Genomic DNA, 21,221 nt, shown 5'->3' on the forward strand with positions numbered 1-21,221 from the left:
GACAAAGGGAGTGGCCATCGCCGTGGTTTAACCCCTTTGTGTTAGAAATATACGGGAAAGTGAAAAAGTATAATTACTAGTGTGATTCAGTGATATTTTTGTGCCGATATTTGTAATTACGCGTCTACCGCGCCGGCATCATTTGAATTACAGTGTTGGATTGCAGTGTTGGATTATAGTGTTGGATTACAATGATTGAAATTGTGTGTGACGATAATGAATAACGAAAGGGCCTGTGCTGAGATTAGCCGTTATTAACTCTGTACGACGAAGGCAGTGACTGTCTCCTTACTTTGGTGTTTTAGTGATGAATATAGGTCGTTGATTAATGAAGCTGTGTTGTTGTTCTTCTTGCCACCAGACATTTTATTATTACAGCATTCGAGAAGGACAAAATGGAATGTAACAACTCCGTAGCAGTCCAATCCGATTGCCAGCCCCATTAGGTACACGGTCACATTAGTTATTATATATTTGGGCTGCTATCAGATCCCGATCGAGCGGGATAAGTCAGTAAGATCAAACCGGAGTGTTACAACCTCCACCGTCGTTCTTACTGACATTATACAATGATCAGCAAGCATCCGCCAAATCCGTACTCTTCCCCCGGATTGCTCCCGGCTATTTCATCATTCATCACTCAAACCATTCGTTTGTCATCTACTGTCTAGTATAATCCCTGGTACAGCACCTAAAGCGTCGCTTAGCAAATGTAGAAACATGTGGCTTGTGGGGAACTGCTCGACCATTGCACTCCCCCCCCCCCTCCCCCGCGCCCCCACCCCATCCTTTTCAAGTCCCTATGTACAGTCGTTGTGCTAGCTCGTCTGCTGTCAGCACTTCGGAACTCCCGAATATCTCCTTCAGTTCATTTCATGCGATTTTTACAACCATCCTCCAGTGTTTACAACAGTCCCTTTCTGTCAGCACATAAGACCTGCTTGGTCTGGTTCAGCTGTGGTTACTTCTCATCTTACAATCACGTCACCAATAGTCGATTTGATCAGGTTTAAAAGGGTTGAATTGTCCCTAAAGTATTTGTTACTCTGGTGACACGCAATGATCAATCGACATTCGAAGTCATTGTGATCTCCTCACTGATCTCTACCTACAATACAACACTCCTCGCCTCCTTTTATAGTGGTGGATATGACTCTCGTGGCATTTATAGGTTAATACGGCATGACATTATGACATTCGGATATTAATGATCATATTAAGTATATACACGTCTAGGCTTCACAGCCCAAGTTTTATGATTTAGATTTCATATGCAATTGACGTGACTACGTGGGTGGTGGTGCAAAGAAAGTCGTCACCGATTTCTTACCTCATCGAAATTTGTTTTCCCTCTGCTGCTACTGGCATCGATGACGAAGCGTTAACTACGTCCTTTTTAGCACTGAAAGTGGACAAAATGTTTAAAAATATTGTCATACGCCTATCCGATTGTAGGCCGCACTGAATGGCGTGTACCGGTAAGTATAATTTGTTCCCGAGCGAAGAGAAATGTAACGGAACAGCAAGAAATATAAATGCTTGGACTTTCTGTTGATGTAAAAGCGGAAGACACACACTTTGGCAGATGTTATTCCTTAACGGAAGAATGTGAAAACTAACAGTAATTACTAGTATTCGGCATCAAGCTAAGTTATCTGCTTGAAGCCACAGAGACGAGTAAATTATACTGTTGTGATAGATCTAAGTATACGAGAGAAAAACACCTACATCTCCATAAAAGTAAATTTGTCTGTCTGCATTAATTACAAAGTAAAAGTCGTGTGCTACGAATGGGTGAGTGAACTGCCTCCTTACTTTGTGAAAACTAACATTCTAATCAATCAGTTCATTAGCATGGATGAAAAGTTTAAATGCACACAATTTGCAGAGACTGTAAGCCACATATTCGTACAGTAGAAAACACTCGGCGCGCGGTTTTATCCGATCGGTCTCAGACGTTGCAGTCATGGACTGTGCGGCTGTTCCCGGCGGGGATTCGAGTCCTCCCTCGGGCTTGGGTGCGTGTGTTTGTCCTTAGGATAATTTAGATTAAGATTAGGGACTGATGACCATAGCAGTTAAGTCCCATAAGATTTCACACACATTTAAATATAGAAAACACTCACGCTGCCTCAGTCAGATGCAGATATCGCATTTCTACAACGGGAACAAGAAATTCTCATTTTCATTAAGTGATATACATTGACGGAAATGGGAAAGTGGTGTCTACTGACCACCTTTACAGAACGCTACCAAAGTGATACTACAGTATATCCGGTAAGATATAGGCTACTGTTTAAAACTGCGTCGTTGTGTGACCCTAATTTCAGTATTTTCAGTACAGATAAAAATATACAGACGAAAAGTCGTCCAAGAATATCAAAATGCGTCGTAGATTAGCCAAAGATGAAAATTACCCATCCCGCTACTAGCGATACCATACACACATGGATAAGTCTATGCTGGATGATCCGTGAGAACGAGGCTCACCGGACATAAACGGTTTACTCAGGCGTCGGACAGGTGGTGAAATCGGCCATGGCGGAGTTCGGCGCTATGTGAGACTGACACTAACAAAATTCGCCGACACGGCGGTTTTTGCTGTGGAGGAGACGTCTCATGCCTGTTTGTTGATGGAAACTATTGGAATTCACAAACACGAGACTGGGTTTAACAAGAAAGAAGAATGCCTCTGTAAGAGCGAATCCCGATTTCCGTGGTGATACAAAACACTGTTACAAATAAAAACGGAGGAGCTATAGTGCAGCGACACTAACCAAGTAACTAACCCCCCCCCCCCCCCCTTTCCCACGCCTCCCACCCTTCCAGGGGTCTTGGTCACTCGCTCGACTCCAATCGGTCGCCACTATTGGAAGGTGAATCTTTGACAGTGCCAGCAACTAGAGCCACAGAAATGTCATAAAAAATTTTAAACAATCGTCAGCCGAAGGTCTAGAGACCAGAGATTCAACAAGTGGCCACGAAAGTATCAACAGACTTTTTGCAGATCCAAGAAGCAGCGTTTCTTGATACCCATACCTCCTCCGGAGTTCGTGGAATCATGGCATGGGGAGCAATTAGATAGTAATTTTTGAAGACTAAACAATCGCCAGTATGTTGCACGAGTCGAGGACCTTTGTGATCAGGGCACATTCGGGGTACATTCAGAAAGATAATGCAACACTCCAGCTGCAGTTCACACGGCAAACACACTGTAAAATGTACAGCTCCTTGAATGGTGTGTCTGGCCCTTGATTTATCACCCACCATGCAGTCGGATGGGAAGATCTGTACTTTCACAGTAGTCTACATCCAGTAATGTTCATGAACTGCACAGCATGTGCATAAATTCCTCAAGGTGACATTCGGAGGCTATTTGCTACCACGCCACAACAAATAGTGTTTACATTCGTACCTGTGGGGGTCGCACCTTATACTGATGTTGATGATGGACATATATTCAGATTATAAGTTTAAGTGTTTAATACTGAAACGTCCCCTTAGAGAAATTAATGAATTACGGTGCTAGTTAACCCCTTAAGTTATTTGATTTTCAAACAGCTGAGCAAAACTGACTGTGCTCAGACATTTCTCTCTTTACTTAATCTGATCATCAATAAACTGGCACACAATATTTTTAGCGCAACGCAGTCTGACTTTCAATAAGCCCTACAAAAGAATGGCCCTGACTAACAATAACCTATACCTTTCATGAATCACTTACCTCAGAAAAATCTTCGTTACTCGAACTACTGCAATACAGCGAGCGCCACTACTGCCAGCTGCTTAAAAGATTCTAACTACTGAAGGCACTAACTACTGATAGGCATACTTAGCAAATGAAAGATTTTGATAGAGAACAAACAATGTGTTTACCTTAATAGTGTCCAAAAGTCATTATATATATATCAGTTCATGACATCCAGTGTTACAAATTTACTGTCTCTGATGGACACACGTCCAGATCATCCGCTCTCAAAACTCTGCCATCTCTCTCCCCACACCGAGCGAAGTGGCGCAGTGGCTAGCACACTGGACTCGCATTCGGGAGGGCGACGATTCAATCCCGCGTCCGGCCATCCTGAGTTAGGTTTCCCGTGATTTCCCTAAATCGCTCCAGGCAAATGCCGGGATGGTTCCTTTGAAAGGGCACGGCCGACTTCCTTCCCCGTCCTTCCCTAATCCTATGAGACCAATGTCCACGCTGTCTGGTCTCCTTCCCCAAACAACCCAACCCAACCCTCTCTCCCCACATCCACCACTGCTGGCGGCTCACCTCCAACTGCTCAACGCTACGCTCTGTTCACATCCAACTGCCCAACACTACAATAGCGAATATTCCCACAATGCCAACCAGCCACAGACTGCACACAGCACAGCCAGTGATTTTCATACAGAGCGCTACGTGGCGTTACCCACACAAAAACCTAAACAGCCTACTTACAATACGAGTTACGTGAAATTCATCTCACAAAAGTTTGATAAATATCTGACCAGTGCTTCGTAGTGTAGCAGTTATCATTTTCGTCAAATATTAATGTCGTAATCAGGGTTCATATAAGCATCCCGGTAAATACCCAAGGTGTGCTTACACAACTAAATTAGAAATTGTAACAAATTATAAATTGTAACAAAAGTTGTCTCCAAGCGAAGCAATGAATTCTGCAGACAGTTTAGTTACCTCTTTGAAATGCAACGCGTTTTGCTACAACGAATTTACGCTGTTGCAAAAAGATTTCGGTTTTCCCGCCGATTAATCGAACTCTTAAAAATGTTAATGAAACATAAATAGATAGCCAACATTCTGTATAATTATTAAATCTTCGTTTATAGTACAATTAGATGCTCGTGTAAGTGTACTAACTACCGCTGATTTTGTAATTTTCCTGTGGCAAGTGGTAATACATTAGATTTCATACGTCGTTTTTATACACGAAATTTATTATGATTACCGCTCATCGCATATCTGGGAGTGTTAATCGTAATAAAAACACACTATAAGTTTTCGACTGAGCGCTTAATACGGATTGCGTTGCTGTTATTAGTTACTGGTCGCCTGACTGAAATAAATCAATAAATCTATGAATATTGACAGTTTGAAATCAGTCATATGCACATGGCGAAATGACTTGATGTTCTCAGTTACTGATAGAAATTAATGACACTTTTGCATGAAAATGAGCATAGTGATGGCCATCAGCAGAAGGTAATCAACGCTGGATGCGGCGTATTTTTGAATTATAGCAATATTCAGAAAAGAAATTTGACAGCGCGTAAAAGGTCCGCTCCTGCTTTTCGAGCTATATCATTTATAACTATCCCTTCGTTGATGATAAATCCTTTGAATTCGGAGGTGATTGATAGCGACGGGAGGAAACTCTAACTCGTGAACGCGGTTTCCGCTTGGCCACCGACATCCATATTCTGCCTCTGACAACGCAAGCCTTCGTCTGTCGGTCGATTCGCTTTTAGCTTTCACAACCAGTATAATCTAGTAGTCTATCAACTTGCACAATGTCAGTATATAAGTTATTATAAAATGTTAAAAATACAGTCTACATCTACATCTACATTGATACTCCGCAAGCCACCCAACGCAACGCGTTTTGCTACAACGAATTTACGCTGTTGCAAAAAGATTTCGGTTTTCCCGCCGATTAACCGAACTCTTAAAAATGTAAATGAAACATAAATAGATAGCCAACATTCTACCGCAGTCGACCAAGAGATTGGCAAACAAAGTGATCCTGGCTACGAAAAGATATGTATCCTCATTATGTAAAATGCCTTTCCTCAGTAGAAAAAGACAGTATCTCTGTTACTAGATAATTTTGATGTAATTTTTGTAGTGCCCACTAGGTAGATATAATTATTTCACAAGTATTTGGTAAAATTTCAGACCTTTGTTTTGCATAGTGATGTGCTGATGGTCTCAGCTATTTCTGTGCTTTTATATTTTTGTGCACAATCCGTCTTTTGCTGTAATATCCCAACACTCAGGGTTTATCTCTGTGTCGCTCTATGTTTAAGATGGACACACAAAGCTTACACCCTTTTGTACCCCAGATCATGTGGCTGAACCGGATATTATTATTCTCAAAAGGTTCAAATGGCTCTGAGCACTATGGGACTTAACTTCTGAGGTCATCAGTCCCCTACAACTTAGAACTACTTAAATCTAACTAACCTAAGGACATCACACACATCCATGTCCGAGGCAGGATTCGAAATTGCGACCGTAGCGGTCACGCGGTTCCAGACTGTAGCGCCTAGAACCGCTCGCCACTCCGGCCTGCTAATTATTCTCTCTGAGGCCGTTAAGCTTCCATGAATGTTTAAGTTTTGTTTTTCGTAGTAGTCTCTAAAACATTTGCTTACACTAATGTAATCGAAACTATCAAATCTTCTGGTACTGTGGAGTCTCTATTTAACCAAAAATGTTCAAGCGTGATATTGACGTGTTACTTCCATTTGGTCCACAGCTCGTGGTCATGCGGTAGCGTTCGCGCCCTCCCGCGCCCGGGTTCCTGGGTTCGATTCCCGGCGGGGGTCAGGGATTTTCTCTGCCTCGTGATGACTGGGTGTTGTGTGATGTCCTTAGGTTAGTTAGGTTTAAGTAGTTCTAAGTTCTAGGGGACTGATGACCATACATGTTAAGTCCCACAGTGCTGAGTGCCATTTGAACCATTTTTGAACTTCCATTTGTATCTCATCAACGTATTCTTTCAGAACTCTTGTAGCACTGATACTGACAACTTCCACTGATGTCTGCTGTACTGTCTGAATCTGATATTATTAGTTAATTTGTGAACTGCCATTATTTTACAGAGCTGCATGGTGAAGTTAAACGTGTTATTTATTTGTTTGTCTCACGGGTTGGTGAAACCTTTTCCGACTTATTTAATTTCCACAGCAATTTTCCGGGGCAGATTCTTTCAAGAAACCCATGTAAATATCCTAAACATATCATTTCATCATCGGTGCACCCAGCTTTGACTAACCGTAAACACTATTAACAGTAATTAAGGGCAAGCGCACTAAGCATTTTTGTTTGCTAGTTATCCCTCATGTTCTTGTGTTATTGATATTTTACGAGTAAACTTTCACCCTCTGATTCTTACTCAGTCTTTCATTTTGCTTATCCCTTTTCTTGCTAGATGTATAAAACTTCCTTTAATATACTGACGGAAAAAATCATAACATAAAAAAATAATTTTTTGAGGTAATGAAATTTAGGAAACACATGCCTCTAGTCAACCTATGCAAGTGATTAACCCCGCAAGATCACAGGTTAATTAAGTGCGAGACATGCAACGTGAAATTCTGGCACAATAAAACCGGTGGAAGCGCAACAACGTTGAATGCAAGCATCCAAACGTCTCTGTGGCACTTGGTCGGTCACTACAGGGACGGTTAATGCTGTTTCTGGATGCCCCTGAAGTTCCTACACGTGCTCAATTAAAGATATATGTGCTGATCGAGCAGGCCAAGGCAAAATGTCGACATCTATAGAACAGGCTGGGTTACAGCAGCGGTATGTCGGTGAGCATTATCCTGTTGCGAAACAATCCTCGGAACGCTATTCATGAATGCCAGCCCAACAAGTCGAATAACCAGGTCGGGGAATAAACTGATAGCCACCAGAGTGCTCCTGCTTTCGTACGAAATTCTACCTCAGACCATAACCTCAGGTGTACATTCAGTGTGTCTAGCATTCAGACAGATTGGCTCCAGGCCCTCAGCTGGCTTCCTTTTAACCAACACAAGCCATCACTGGCACCGAGTGAAAACCAGCTTTCCTCAGAAAACACAACAGACCTTCAACTTGCCTTCCAATGAGCTCTCGCTTGACACCACTTAAGTCGCAAATGGCGGTGGTTTAAGTCAGTGGAATGCACGCTATAGGGTTGGTTGGTTGCTTGATTTGGTGGAAGCATCCCATTGGATTGTGTCTAGGATTGGGAGGGAAATCAGCAGTCCCTGTTCAGAGGAACCATCCCGCCGTTTCCCTGAAGGAATTTAGGGAAATTACTGGAAACCTAAATCAGGATGCCCGGACGCTGTAGGGTGTCTGCCTCGGGGCTATCCTTGAAGAACCAGATTTGTGACACTGTGATGCCAACCGCTGCTCACATTACTGCTGCAAAGGCAGTACGATGCGACAGAGGAGTACTCCGAACACGATGGTCTTCCGTCTCGGTAGTGCCTCGTGGAACCTTATTTTCTTGTGACCGCACGTTCTTGTGACCAGCAAGCATGTGACTACATTCCTACCAAGTCTTTCTGAAGTAACGCAGAAGGGACATCTAGCTTCTCGTAGCCCTGTTACAGGACCCGTTGGAACTCACTGACGTGCCCATAATGGCGTCTTTGTTGCCTTAAAGACATTAGTGAGTAAGAACCATCTTTCTTTTATGTCGCACAGCTCCTTCTTGGTGCTGCGATTTTTTCCCCCCGTCAGTATATTTTTGCCTTTCCTGTCTATGTCTGCTGGTTTCTTTTCCTTTAATACGTTGGTCAAACGTTTATTTCTGGGTACTACGGGACTTCCGTCTTCCAGACAATCAATTCAGACGTTGCTTTGGTAAAGCTTTATTTGCTTTTGTATGATGCATCTAATTTTGTTGATACGATTGTTCCGTCCCCTGACCACAAGTGTTCGGAAAAGTTCTGTGTTTCTTGCAAACGTGTCACTTTCGACTCTAGTAACAGACAGTTCTCGTGCACATAACGCCCTTCTTCTTGCCCACTTGTATTTACAGTTTACGAGGGGCTGTTCATTAATTTTACTGAAATGTTGCCATTAGTACATAAGTTATTCTCAAAGGTTGTTTTCCTCGCAGCACATAAATCTCAACGGACAGCCATCCTGTCCCACAAGTTAATTATATTTACTCTGTTCGTGACTTGTATTCAAAATTGCAGTGACATTGTATTTTGACTTTGATCAGTTGAATACTTGTACAGACTTCGTAGTTTGCTGTATAGATGACAATTACTAAAAACATGTTTCATATAACGAAAATAATAATGAAATAGAAAAAAACGTTTTGCCATATCATTCTAGCAAGTGATTTTTCTTACATGCAGTAATTACTCAATGTCTTCATAAATTTAATATAATTCTATTGAACAAGACCAAATGATTTTCGACCATGTTTCTATATAATATGAAGGAGACACATACATACGTGATATAAAAAGTAGGCTTCCACGCTTCTTTATTGTGCTTGACAGTATGGGCATTTTGATACTTTTTTGTTCATTGGACACCTTAATTTTTCTTGTATTTATCATGATATGGCTACTTTCTGTTTGTCCGCTTATCTTGGGGTTTTTATTCTATCCACTTATCTGTGGAATCACTTTTCCCTTTTTTTCGCATTTAACGTAAGTAATACTGTACAGCTTCATAGGATAAGAGGTGAAATGTCACGACCCCTAACCGCCAGGGCCCTCAACAGGCCAGAGGGCTGCGGCGCATCCAATCAACCCACCTATCAGTTAATTAATCTACAGTCAAGTGAATAATTTAATACGCCCATTGGTTAACGCTGAATTACGACCTCCATTTGTGATGGAAATTTCGCGAATGTAGGAGACACAGAAGGAAGCTAGATTAAGGGGTATGCGAGTACGAATAACGAGAAACTTGCGAGCCAGATTGTCAAGATTTTTTCGCTGTCGAATTTTGGGTGGGTTTCCTTTCTGTGCAGGATGAGCATTTAACAATGTTATCAAGTTCCGATGTAGTCGCTGTCTCTCACATCTTAAAGACGTACATTTCTTCACAGTTAAGCTAGATCCATATGCCACAAGCTTTTTTCATAGAAGGTCTGTTTCTCGAGATTTTGAATTGGTTGGTGAGCAAAATTCCAAAATTATGAATAAATTATCATGAAACATCAGAACTCATAGATAAACTTGTTGGCCAGCAAGTCTGTAAGCTGCAAATTTTTTGCAAGATATCTGCATCAGTTTCTCACCACATCCATCTCTCACCCTGTCCCGAAACCTCACGTCACTGAATCAAAAAGTAATTTTGGTTTTTTCAGGTTGCTATTTAGGTACCTTGACAAGTATTCCACTCTGTTCCTCTGTGATCCATGGAGAGTGTGAATCATTTCTAATCATAGTAACTCGTAAGTGCTGAAAGGTCTAATGCAGCTCTCATTGATAATTGCCTGATTTAAACAGTACGCACAGTAACTAACCCAGTGGCTAGTTCTATGTACCCGATTGCCAACGCGACCAACTTCGTGTAATTAGTACTGACGGTAGGACAGTTGAGAAAATACTGGCCCAGAAATGCTGAGCGGTGTCAGCCTCTGTAGCTGTATGGTCAGCGAGGCTGACTGAAATGGATGGGACCTGGGCTCGATTCCTTGAACTTCCTGGGACTTTTTCCTGCTGGGAGCATTGGTACTGAGGCCATCTCAGGAGCCACTCGACCGATCATAGCAGTTCAACGTCAACAAGCCTATAACGACAGGGATAGCAGTGTGTCACACATATGCCAATTCATACAATGACGTTATAGGCTGAGGATGACATAGCGGTCAGTCGGGCCCGGTTGGCACGTCAGAACCAGAACGCGGAACTTTACCTTTACCTTCAGAACGCAGGGCAGTGGTTTTGAATATCGAGATTTTTGTTAATCCTCTCACGCAATCACTTCGAGCATTCACTGCCATGACTGCTTCAGTAAGAGTCTGATTAATATGTTTCACATCCAGCAAAGCTTACGTTAGTGTCTCTGTAGGCTTGGAGGTATGTGCCAAATCTAGCTGAAGATATTACACTGAATATGCATAGTAACGGAATTTGGTAAGCCACGGAAGCATCGGACTCAGTAAAGCAATCTGTCACAACATAGTATCTGGATCACCAGTGACCCTGGCAGCAATTTTAAAAGTAAAGCGTCGAGATGGTACTAGGTCATCCGGAAATCCGACTGTGCAACCTAGGAAGCTCTTTCTCTGCCTGCTGTTCTTCCACTGGGTACAGAGTGAACGTTAGTAGCAAGTTTCTTGAGATCTTTTCAATATGTTCGTGTAGACTGTGTTACTGTCTCGGAAAACTAGTGATTTGTGAATTTGATGGCTTTACACACAGCTGATTTGAATCATACTCAACAAACAGAATGCAAAAGGATGTTCTGAATAATTCACAAGCTACTGCAAGAATAGAAAATTTTGCTGACTGGAGGGATATCACGGAGTCTCAAAGAGTTCAATTTTGGGTCCACACTTACTCCTTATGTAAGTGAATGACCTCGTACATAACATTCAACAAGCAGTATTGGTCCTTTTCCAGACGATACTAGCGTTATAACAAACCACATTAGACAAAATCAACAGAAGATATGGCAGACGACGTGTTTTAAAAACTTATGAAGTAGTATTCAGAAAATGGACATTCAGCATATTTTGGAAAAAATGCCACTACATTCAGTTCCGTACAATTAAGGGAGTCATACCAACAATTGAGGTAGCACATGAGTAGGAGTCAGTAAATTGTATAGAATGCATCAAAGTTTTGAACTTACATGTTGACGAAAATCGGACTGGTGGAAGCATATTACTGAGTTTCTCAAACAGTTAGATTCAGCGGCTATTGGTCATCGATTGTTGTTGGTTTTTGAAACAAACGAGTCAACTTCCAGACTTTTTTTCGAGTCATCAGTCTTCTGACTCGTTTGATGCAGCCCGCCACGAATTTCTCTCCTGTACCAACTTCTTCAACTCGAGAAGCACTTGCAACCTACATCCTCAACTATTTCCTGGGTGTATTCCAATCCTGTCTTCCTCTACACTTTTTGCCCTCTACAGTTCCCTCTAGTACCATGGAGTTCATTCCCTGATGTCTTAACAGATGTCCTATCATCCTGCCCCTTTTTCTCGTCAGTGTTTTCCAAATATTCCTTTCCTCTCCAATTCTGCACAGAACCTCCTCGTTCCTTACGCTATCAGTACAACTTAACGTTTAACATTCGTTTGTTTCACCACATCTGAAATGCTCCGAATCTCTTCTTTTACGACTTTCCCACAGTCCATTTTTCATTACCATAAAAGGCAGAGCTTCAAGCGTACGTTCTCAGAAGTTTCTTCCATAAATTAAGGCCTATGTTTGATAGTAATAAATTTCTCTTGGCCAGTGGTAGTCTGGTTTTGATGTCCTCATTACTCCGTCCGTCATCGGTTACATTGCTAGCTAGGTAGCAAAATTCCTTAACTTCATCTACTTCGTCATAATCAATCCTGATGTTAAGTTTCTCGTCGTTCTCATTTCTTTTGCTACACATTACTTTCATCTTTCTCCGATGTACCCTCAGTTCATACACTGTATTCATTGGACTGTTCATTTCACTCAGCAGATTATGTAATTTTTCTTCTTTTACACTCATGATAGCAATCTCATCAGTGAGTCATTTCATTGATCCTTTCACCTTGAATTGTAATTCCACTCGTGAACCTTTCTTTTATTTCCTCCATTGCTTCTTCGATTTACAGATTGAACAGTATCAGCAAAAGACTACATCCTTGCTTACACCCTTCTTAATCCGGGTACTTCGATCTTGGTCGTCCACTCTTATTATTACCTCTTGGCTCTTGTACATATTGTATATGACCAGTCTTCCATATACTGTACTGCTATATCTCTCAAAATCTCGAACGTCTTGCACCTTTTTACACAGACGACCGCTATTTCTAGGTCGAAAATTCCTATGCAGGTGTCTTGATTTTTCTTTAGTTTTACTTCCATTGCGAACCGCAACGTTATAATTACCTCTCTGATGCATTCACTTTTCCTAAAGCCAAACTGATCGTTATGTTACACATCCTCAGTTTTCTATTCCATTCTTCTGTATATTATTCTGGTAAACAACTTGCGTGCATGAGCTGTTAAGCTGACGGTGCGATAATTCTGGCTTCTGTACGCTCTTGCAGTCTTCGGGTTTGTGTGGATGATGTTTTTTCCGAAATTCAGATGGTATGTCACCAGACCCGTAGGTTCTAACACATCTTGCGAGTAATAGTTCTGTTGCTTCTCCTCCAACTTCAGAAATTCTTATGGAATGTTATATATCCCATCTGCCTTATTTGATCTCCAAAGCTCTCTTAAATTCTGATTCTAATACTGGATCCGTTATCTCCTGTTGATCGACTTCTGTTCTACCACATAGACAAATCCTTCCTCTCATAGACCCTTTAATGTACATTTCTGCCTATCCGCTCTTCAATCTGCATTTAACAATGGAATTGCCGTGGCACTATTAATGTTACAATCCTTAGTTTTAATTTTGTCAGAGGTGCCCGTCCTTCTGACCATAATTTCTTTTTCGATTTATTCATATTTTTCTTGCAGCCATTTCGTCTTAGCTTCCTGTTTTTTTCATTCCTCAGTGACTTGTATTTTTGTATTTCTGAATTTCGGTGAACAGTTTTGTTCTTCGTTCTCTCATGGATCGACGGAAGTATTTCCACTGTTACCCATCGTTACTTTGCAATTATCTTCTTTGTACCTATGTTTTTCTTTCCTCTTTATGTGGTTGCCCTCTTAAGATACGACTATTCGCCTTCAGTTGTGCTGCCTACTGAGCTATTCATTATTGCTGTATCTACAACCTTAGAGAACTTCAAGCGTAGCTTGTCCTTCCATAGTACTTCCGTATCCCAGCTCTTTGGGTAGTGATTCTTCCTGAATAACCTTTTAAACTTAGCCTAATCTTCATCACTGCTACATTGTGATCTGGTTCTACATCTGCTCCTGGGTATGCCTTACAATCCACTATGTGATTTCGGAATCTCTGTCTGACCATGATGTAATCTAACTTAAATCTTCCCGTATCATCCGGCCTGTTCCTAGTATACCTACTCCTGTGATTCTTGAACAGAGTATTCGCTATTACTAGCTGAAACTTGTTACAGAACTCAGTTTGTCTTTCTCCAGTCCTTTTCTCCAGTAACCTCTTCTTCTGATCCTTCCCCTACAACTGCATTCCAGTCTTCCATGACTATTAGATTTTCATATCCCTTTACATACTGCATTACCTTTCAATACCCTCATACACTTTCTCTGTCTCTTCGTCTTCAGCTTGCGACGTCACACGTATACGTGAAGTATCGTTGACGGTGTTGGTTTGTTGTCGATTCTGATGAGAAAAACCCTATCACAGAACAGTTCACAGTAACATTCTCTCTGACCTGCCTTCGTATTAATAACGAATCCTACTCCAGTTATACCATTTCCTGCTGCTGTTGATATTACTTTGTATTCATCTGACCACAGGCCCTTGTCTTCTTTCCAAGTCACTGAGTCCTACTACATCTAGACTGAGAATTTCCTTTTCCCGTTTCAGATTTTCTAGAATACATTCCACTGCCCACTCGTAGAACGTTATCCTTTCTTTGGTTAACTAAGCTATTTCCCATGGTCACCTCTCGTTTGGCAGTCCCCTTCCAGACATCCGAATGGTTGACTATTCCGGAATCTTTTTTCAGTGGAGAGATCATCTTGACATTTTTTCAGTTACAATACGCATTTCATGTGGACACATATTATGTCTCTATAACGCAGTGGTTTCCATTGCTTTCTGCATCCTCATGCCGTTGATCGTTGCTGACTATTCCGCATTTAGGGACAGTTTCCACCCCAAGGACGAGAGGGCGCCCTGAACCTCTGTGCGCTCCTCCTTCCTCGTTACAACGTTGTTGGCAGAATGAGGATTCCTTCTTAAGCCGGAAGTGTTCCTGATATGTATTGTACATTTTCACTCACTACTACTCTTACTGGAATAACGTTCTGGGGTAGCTCATGACTCAGAAACAAAGCATTGATTACGCAAAGCGAACCGTAAGAGTAATAAGTGATTTTCACCCACACAAGTAACGTAGGTACCTCTTCAAGGAACTAGGAATCTTAACTGTGTGGTCACAATACGTATTTTCACCAACGAAATAAAATTAAATGATCGCATGGCGTTGTTGGCTGGGATGTCAAATTCGGTTTCGGCCGCCAAGTGCAAGTTTTATTTCAGCCGGCGCCGCATTGGGCAACATGCGGCTGATGAAGAGGATGAAATGATGATGAGAACAATACAACACCCAGTCTACGGGCGGAAAAATATCTCCAACCCGGCCGGGAATCGGCCCGTGCCCAGTGCATAGGAGGATAGAACGTTACCACCCATCTAAGAAGGCGTAGTTCAACCATCACAATTTAAGAAGGAGAATGATGTTCCTGCCTACAATATTAGAAGAAAAATACACACATTAGTAAAGCTGTCAGTGGCTCAGAAAGGAGTACAATTTTCAGCAAAAACAATGTTTGATGAATTTCTCCATAACCTGAAGTACGACGGAAGCAAAGCAAATTTTGGAGGTAACCTTAAATCACTTATTATGGACAACTCGTTGTAGCCTCAAAATAAACAAAATTAAGTAAATGTCTTGTTTTCAGCACTTTTTATATATGTCCTCTAAAATGATTCATTCCACATCGTTTCGGGTAATAGAATAGTTCAAATGATTTATGGAACATGTAACTAACAAACAAGCCGCTGGTACGTCTTCTGGGTTGCATGTTCGTGGCCCATGAAACTTCTCCCTTCCTAAGGTGTCGTCCCCTGATGCACTGCCCGGCGGGGTGGCCGAGCGGTTCTAGGCGCTACAGTCCGGAACCGAGCGACCGCTACGGTCGCAGGTTCGAATCCTGCCTCTGGCATGGATGTGTGTGATGTCCTTAGGTCAGTTAGGTTAAGTAGTACTAAGTTCTAGGGGACTGATGACCTCAGCAGTTAAGTCCCATATTGCTCAGAGCCATTTGAACCATTTGAACACATGCACTGGACATCGTCTGGGATACTGTATGTTCCTCTGTCTTGCCGACTGGGTGGGTCAGACGATATAAATAACATGAATATGGGGCGTGGCATATGATCAATAGAGATAAAACTTAAACATTAGTTGTCTTCGTTTATGCAATCCCTTTTATTTATTTGAGAAAGTTATACTATTGTTATTCTGTAAAGTGTTATCCGCGTCAGTGATTACTACACGGCACATTACAAGTAAGAGGGCGAGACGCTCTTCGAAGTGAAGTAACATTTTAATTTGATGTACTGAAAATTCTGCGAGGAGGTAAGAAATTAGAGTATTCCTGTTAGGTCATTGTGTAGTCGAGTTCTTCTGGATTGATATACTCGTGGTACATTCGATCTCATAATAGCACTGTTGGGGAAGTAGTCCTTCAGTTGGAATTCTCAGTTTTAATACGATATGGAAACAGCTATCCTCAACTGAGAGGCATGACTCTCCTCCAGAAGCAATGTTTTATAAAATTGTGAAAATGAAATAATATTTAAGTTCTGTCAGTTCCAGATTTTGTTATCGGATAAGAAAATTACTAACCCAGGTTCCTGGGCACTATTGCCTGGGGCATGTAATGAGACTCAGAACGTATGTTATGTATGGAGCTACTTTCACAGATATAGGGCAATGTGGGCAACGAAATTGACTGAATCTTGTAAGACATTCAAAAAGGCTTTCATTATCAGGCATTGGTCTCGTGAAGTTCGAGAGCGTATACAAAAAGTATTTAGCTCTGAATCCTTCTCGTATCAGAATGGAAGCTTCTGCAATATTTTAAAAAGTATCTTAGGGATGTTCAGTACTGGGATGAGCAAATCGCACATCGGGGCTCTATGAATCCTCAAGGGAATACTGCCAGTGGCTGTGACATTGAATATCACCACAATGAATTTATAACTGTTCTGGTCGCAATACACCTGTTTCCCGTTTTGGACAAGCCAATGTATATTTGAAGGCCGCTACTTGAAGTAATGGGCATAGTAATAATCCGCCGCAGTGCGAGCAAAATAGGAACTGAAATAGCTTTCGACCCAACATAGATCGTCAGAATCGACGCGATCGTAAATCCTGGGCCTGTACACAGTGCAAATTACAAATACTGGAACCAATATTCACAACGACAATCAACCGTGTTGGCTGATTCCAGTTTTTTCCAGTGTTTGTAATTTGCACTGGAGATCGCAACATCCTCCTATTTCGACAGTTCTATATGATGCTGCTGATGCAAGCGAACAGTGTCAGGTAAACTAAGCCCAATTAAATGGTGCCCCAGAGGAGTAGTCGTGAGAGGGATGAGGTGCTAAGAGAAGACAGTGCAGTTCATCTGTTATAACTGTGAGACTGGTATGAGGGAAGATGTCTGCAGCAGTGGTAACAGATCCTAACAGGAGTACCCATTGGTATTTCAGACAATAATTAGGGCCATGGTAGAGGAGACAATGACTACAATAGTTTTAGGTGCAGGAGCACCACTAATTGTCATTTCAGCCAGATTTTTTAATAAAATATATTAGCAGAACAAACTAGAATGAGATTTTCACTCTGAAGCAGAGTGTGCGCTGATATAAAACTTCCTGGCAGATTAAAACTGTGTGCCGGACCGAGACTCGAACTCGGGACCTTTGCCTTACACGGGCAAGTGCGCTACCAACTGAGCTACACAAGCACAACTCACGCCCCGTCTTCACAGCTTTACGTCTGACAGTACCTCGTCTCCTACCTTCCAAACTCTACAGAAGCTCTCCTGCGAACCTTGCAGGAGTACCGAGTTCGAGTCTCGGTCCTGCACACAGTTTTAATCTGCCAGGAAGTTTCAGAACAAACTGCCTTTCCCCCTTGTACAACCGTAAAATTATTGGGCACATGATCGAATGCGTTTGCTTGGTTGGGGAAGATTTGGTAGTCAAATGTATTCTGGTGTCAACTTCCTCAGAGAGAGGGATGCACAGATTGACTTCTTGATGGCCAAGGTATCTTTCTTGAGGGGAAGAGCTAGGACACAGGTTGATCTGCTATGAAAAGAGGGTGGTAACAATGTATATCGTTGTGATACTCAGATAAATTTCGTGGTGAAACAACATCGAGGAGCACATACAGTTCTTGTACATGTCATCGAAGTCTTGGTATAGAAAACTAGGTACAACAGATATTAAGAGCCATAGAATCTTACTGTTGAGCAGAGTCAACATTTATCAGAAATCCTACCCATTACTTTGCAGTTATCAAGGAAAACTACTAGATTATCAAGGGATACACCTGTCACTTGGACGTTTTCCCACATAAGATCTATTGGCATATCTTCTATCCCTGTCACATCAGCTCAACAAATAGCAGTGGTTGAGGAGATACACAGAATGCTCAAATGAGATCACATTAAATCTTGGACCACTCCACATTGCAGTCCTTTCCGAGTCATGCCTAAGTGAGAATGGAAGGTTTGCCTAGTTTGAGATGCTACATAATAAATAAAATCGTAGTATCGATTTGGACTCATCCAGAGAGATGTTATACTAATGAGTATGTTGCAGTAAGTTAAGTTCCAGTGTTTACAGGACTAGACGACAGATATGTGGACTAGTTGAAAGTGCACCACACACTGTTGCACTAAATTTAAGTATGTGAAGAGTTAGAAGATGACAATTAAAATTTGCCAAAACTAGTCACCCACATGTGTATTTCATGCAATCTGGGCTAAATAAAACTTATCCTACCAAAGACGGTATTTCACATAATAAGATACCTGCTGATGATGACAGATAACCAGATCATCTGTGGATTAATTAACACAAAATTTCTATAGAGGTCGTTGCCTCACAAACATAGACTTAGGTCCCTCATACTGGCAGATGCCCTTAGCTGAAGATTCAAGGAAGTGCACTGCCTTTTTCTATGTAGATCGAAGCTATCATATCAAGGTCCTCACATTTGGTCTCAATGACAATTTCAATGTGTTCATCTCTGAGTGCACTCAGTTCTTGCCCACAACTGAGTAGCCAGCTCACCTTCTTTGTTGACAATCTGTTAACAACCTCATGGGAAGAACATGTTTCGTTACTAACCCTTACAGGCAGTTCTGCAAGCAGGAATAATAGTTGGCCAGCAAAAGCCACATTCTGCATTACAAAAAATAGATCTCCTCAGTCATATATATGTGATTCGAAAGGAATGCTACTGTACTCTGAAGAGATTAAAGTCGTCAAGAATTTTGCTGGAATAAAGACGAAAATAAAGTTGAAAACTTTCCTATGCCTAATTTCATTCACTCAGCATTCTATACCTGACAAAACAATGAATACGGAGCCATTATTGAGCTCACTTTGCAAGAATATCTTCTGGCTATCTGGCTATGGACAAGTGACTGTTAGTGAGTGTTTGAGGATGTTAAGGGTGCCCCCATGAATTCAGATATCTTGTGCCATCTGGATATGATGGTCAATGGAGTTAACTGGCCCATCAATAATAAAGTAGTTACAGAGGAGCCTTATTTAGGTCTGGGAGACATAGTTTACTGTTGCACATAGAATTTATGCATTGGTCCTGTAGAGCTAATGCCCATATATCATAGAATATGGAGTGTCTTTGATTATGTCCATTGAAACTCTCAATGAAGCTTTAGGAACTGTCAAGGGTCATTGACATGCCACCACCAACTGAAAGATACATCAGCAGCTAAGGCGCAAGCCTTCATTGTACTATCAGAACGACAGTGCAGCCCCCAAATAGCATAAATATTTACGCAGTGGATAATGCCACCCAGTATTGTTTTAAAATCTCCCTCTGAGGATCAACGATTGTTCTAGCATCCTTTGTGGCTCCAGTCTTTCACTGTATATTGTCTGATGCTTGGTGGTCGGAATATGTTTTGGTAGCAAACTGAACTTTCTTAGCGTTTTATGTGTTCATCTAGTGATCGTTGTATGCCACTGCTTGTGTTGGTTGTCTCTAGCACATTACAGTTTATGCCATACATTCTTTTATATCTTTCTCCTTACACATTTGAATGTGACTTCATCAGTGAGAGTGCCTTCTTCAATGCATCACTGACAGGCAATGAGTCGCAATGCATTCTCACCAATGCAGTAATGACATTTGTCCAAAACGCCATCACATGTTTCCTCCCCATCATTGGTCTTGTGGTCTTATTCTTTACTGGCTTTGTACATTTTCTACACTATCCATCTTTCTATCAAGTTAGAGCTATTTATCGAAGAATTTTGAACATCTTGTACCATTATAGAGTGTCGAATGTCTTTGTATGTCGACATATACAGTCAACGTCTCATGGTTTCTTTTCCAGTTTCCCATCCAATATCAATCGCAACACTAGAATTGCGTCCCTGGTACCTTATCGCTCCCATAGCCAAACTGGTCACCTAGCAAATCTGCATTTTGCGTTTCCGTTTTTCAGTGCATTATTCTTCTCAACAACTCCAATGCAGTAAACTGCTTGGATAATTGACCGAAAGTTTTCACACTGATCTACTCTTGTTGTCTCCAGTATTGTGTGAGTGATGTTTTTGCGAAAGTGTGTTGTTATTCATATCTCGCAGATCGAATAGCTGAACTGCCACTTCCACAGAAGATTTACTGTTTATCCAAATGGTTCAAATGGCTCTGAGCACTATGGGACTTGACATCTGAGGTCATCAGTCCCCTAGAACTTAGAACTACTTAAACCTAACTAACCTAAGGACATCACACACATCCATGTCCGAGGCAGGATTCGAACCTGCGACAGTAGCGGTCATGCGGTTCCAGACTAAAGCGCCTAGAACCGCTCGGCTACATCGGCCGGCTACTGTCTATCCCTTCTGCTTTGTTTCATCTTGTGTGCTCCAAACCCCTGTCCATCTGTGGCATTAACACTCGATCTCTGGGTCTCAGAAACAGACTTCCGTTTCTTCATCAGAGCAGTCCTTTTCATCGCATAAAGGCTTTTAATTTATCCAAAGGATGTTTTGAGTTTTCGGTATGCTTAAGCTTTCTTTCCGAAGACCATCTTTAGATTTCTGCACATTTCTCCTGTAGCCATTTCGCCTTGGCCTTCCTGCTCTTAATATTTGCTTCATTCCTAATTGACTTTCAATGCTTTATTCCTGTCTTTCCTTGAAGGTTATGTATGGAGTGTGTCATAACTTTCCATTACAATGAAAACAATTATGTAAACTTAACGCTATTCTTTGCGTTGTGTAAGCACTCAGATATCGATAGTAACAATCTGAGGACGAAACGTGGGAGCGCCATTCTAAGCATTGTAGTGAAACGAGGCCTGTCTGCGAGAGTGGTAGTAGCAGTGTCGGTCGAGAGATCTGAGACAGAAGACGAGTCACGCTGCCCTCACATCAGTGA

Source organism: Schistocerca serialis, chromosome 1 (assembly GCF_023864345.2).
Source record: "Schistocerca serialis cubense isolate TAMUIC-IGC-003099 chromosome 1, iqSchSeri2.2, whole genome shotgun sequence".
Classification (NCBI taxonomy): Eukaryota; Metazoa; Arthropoda; class Insecta; order Orthoptera; family Acrididae; genus Schistocerca; species Schistocerca serialis.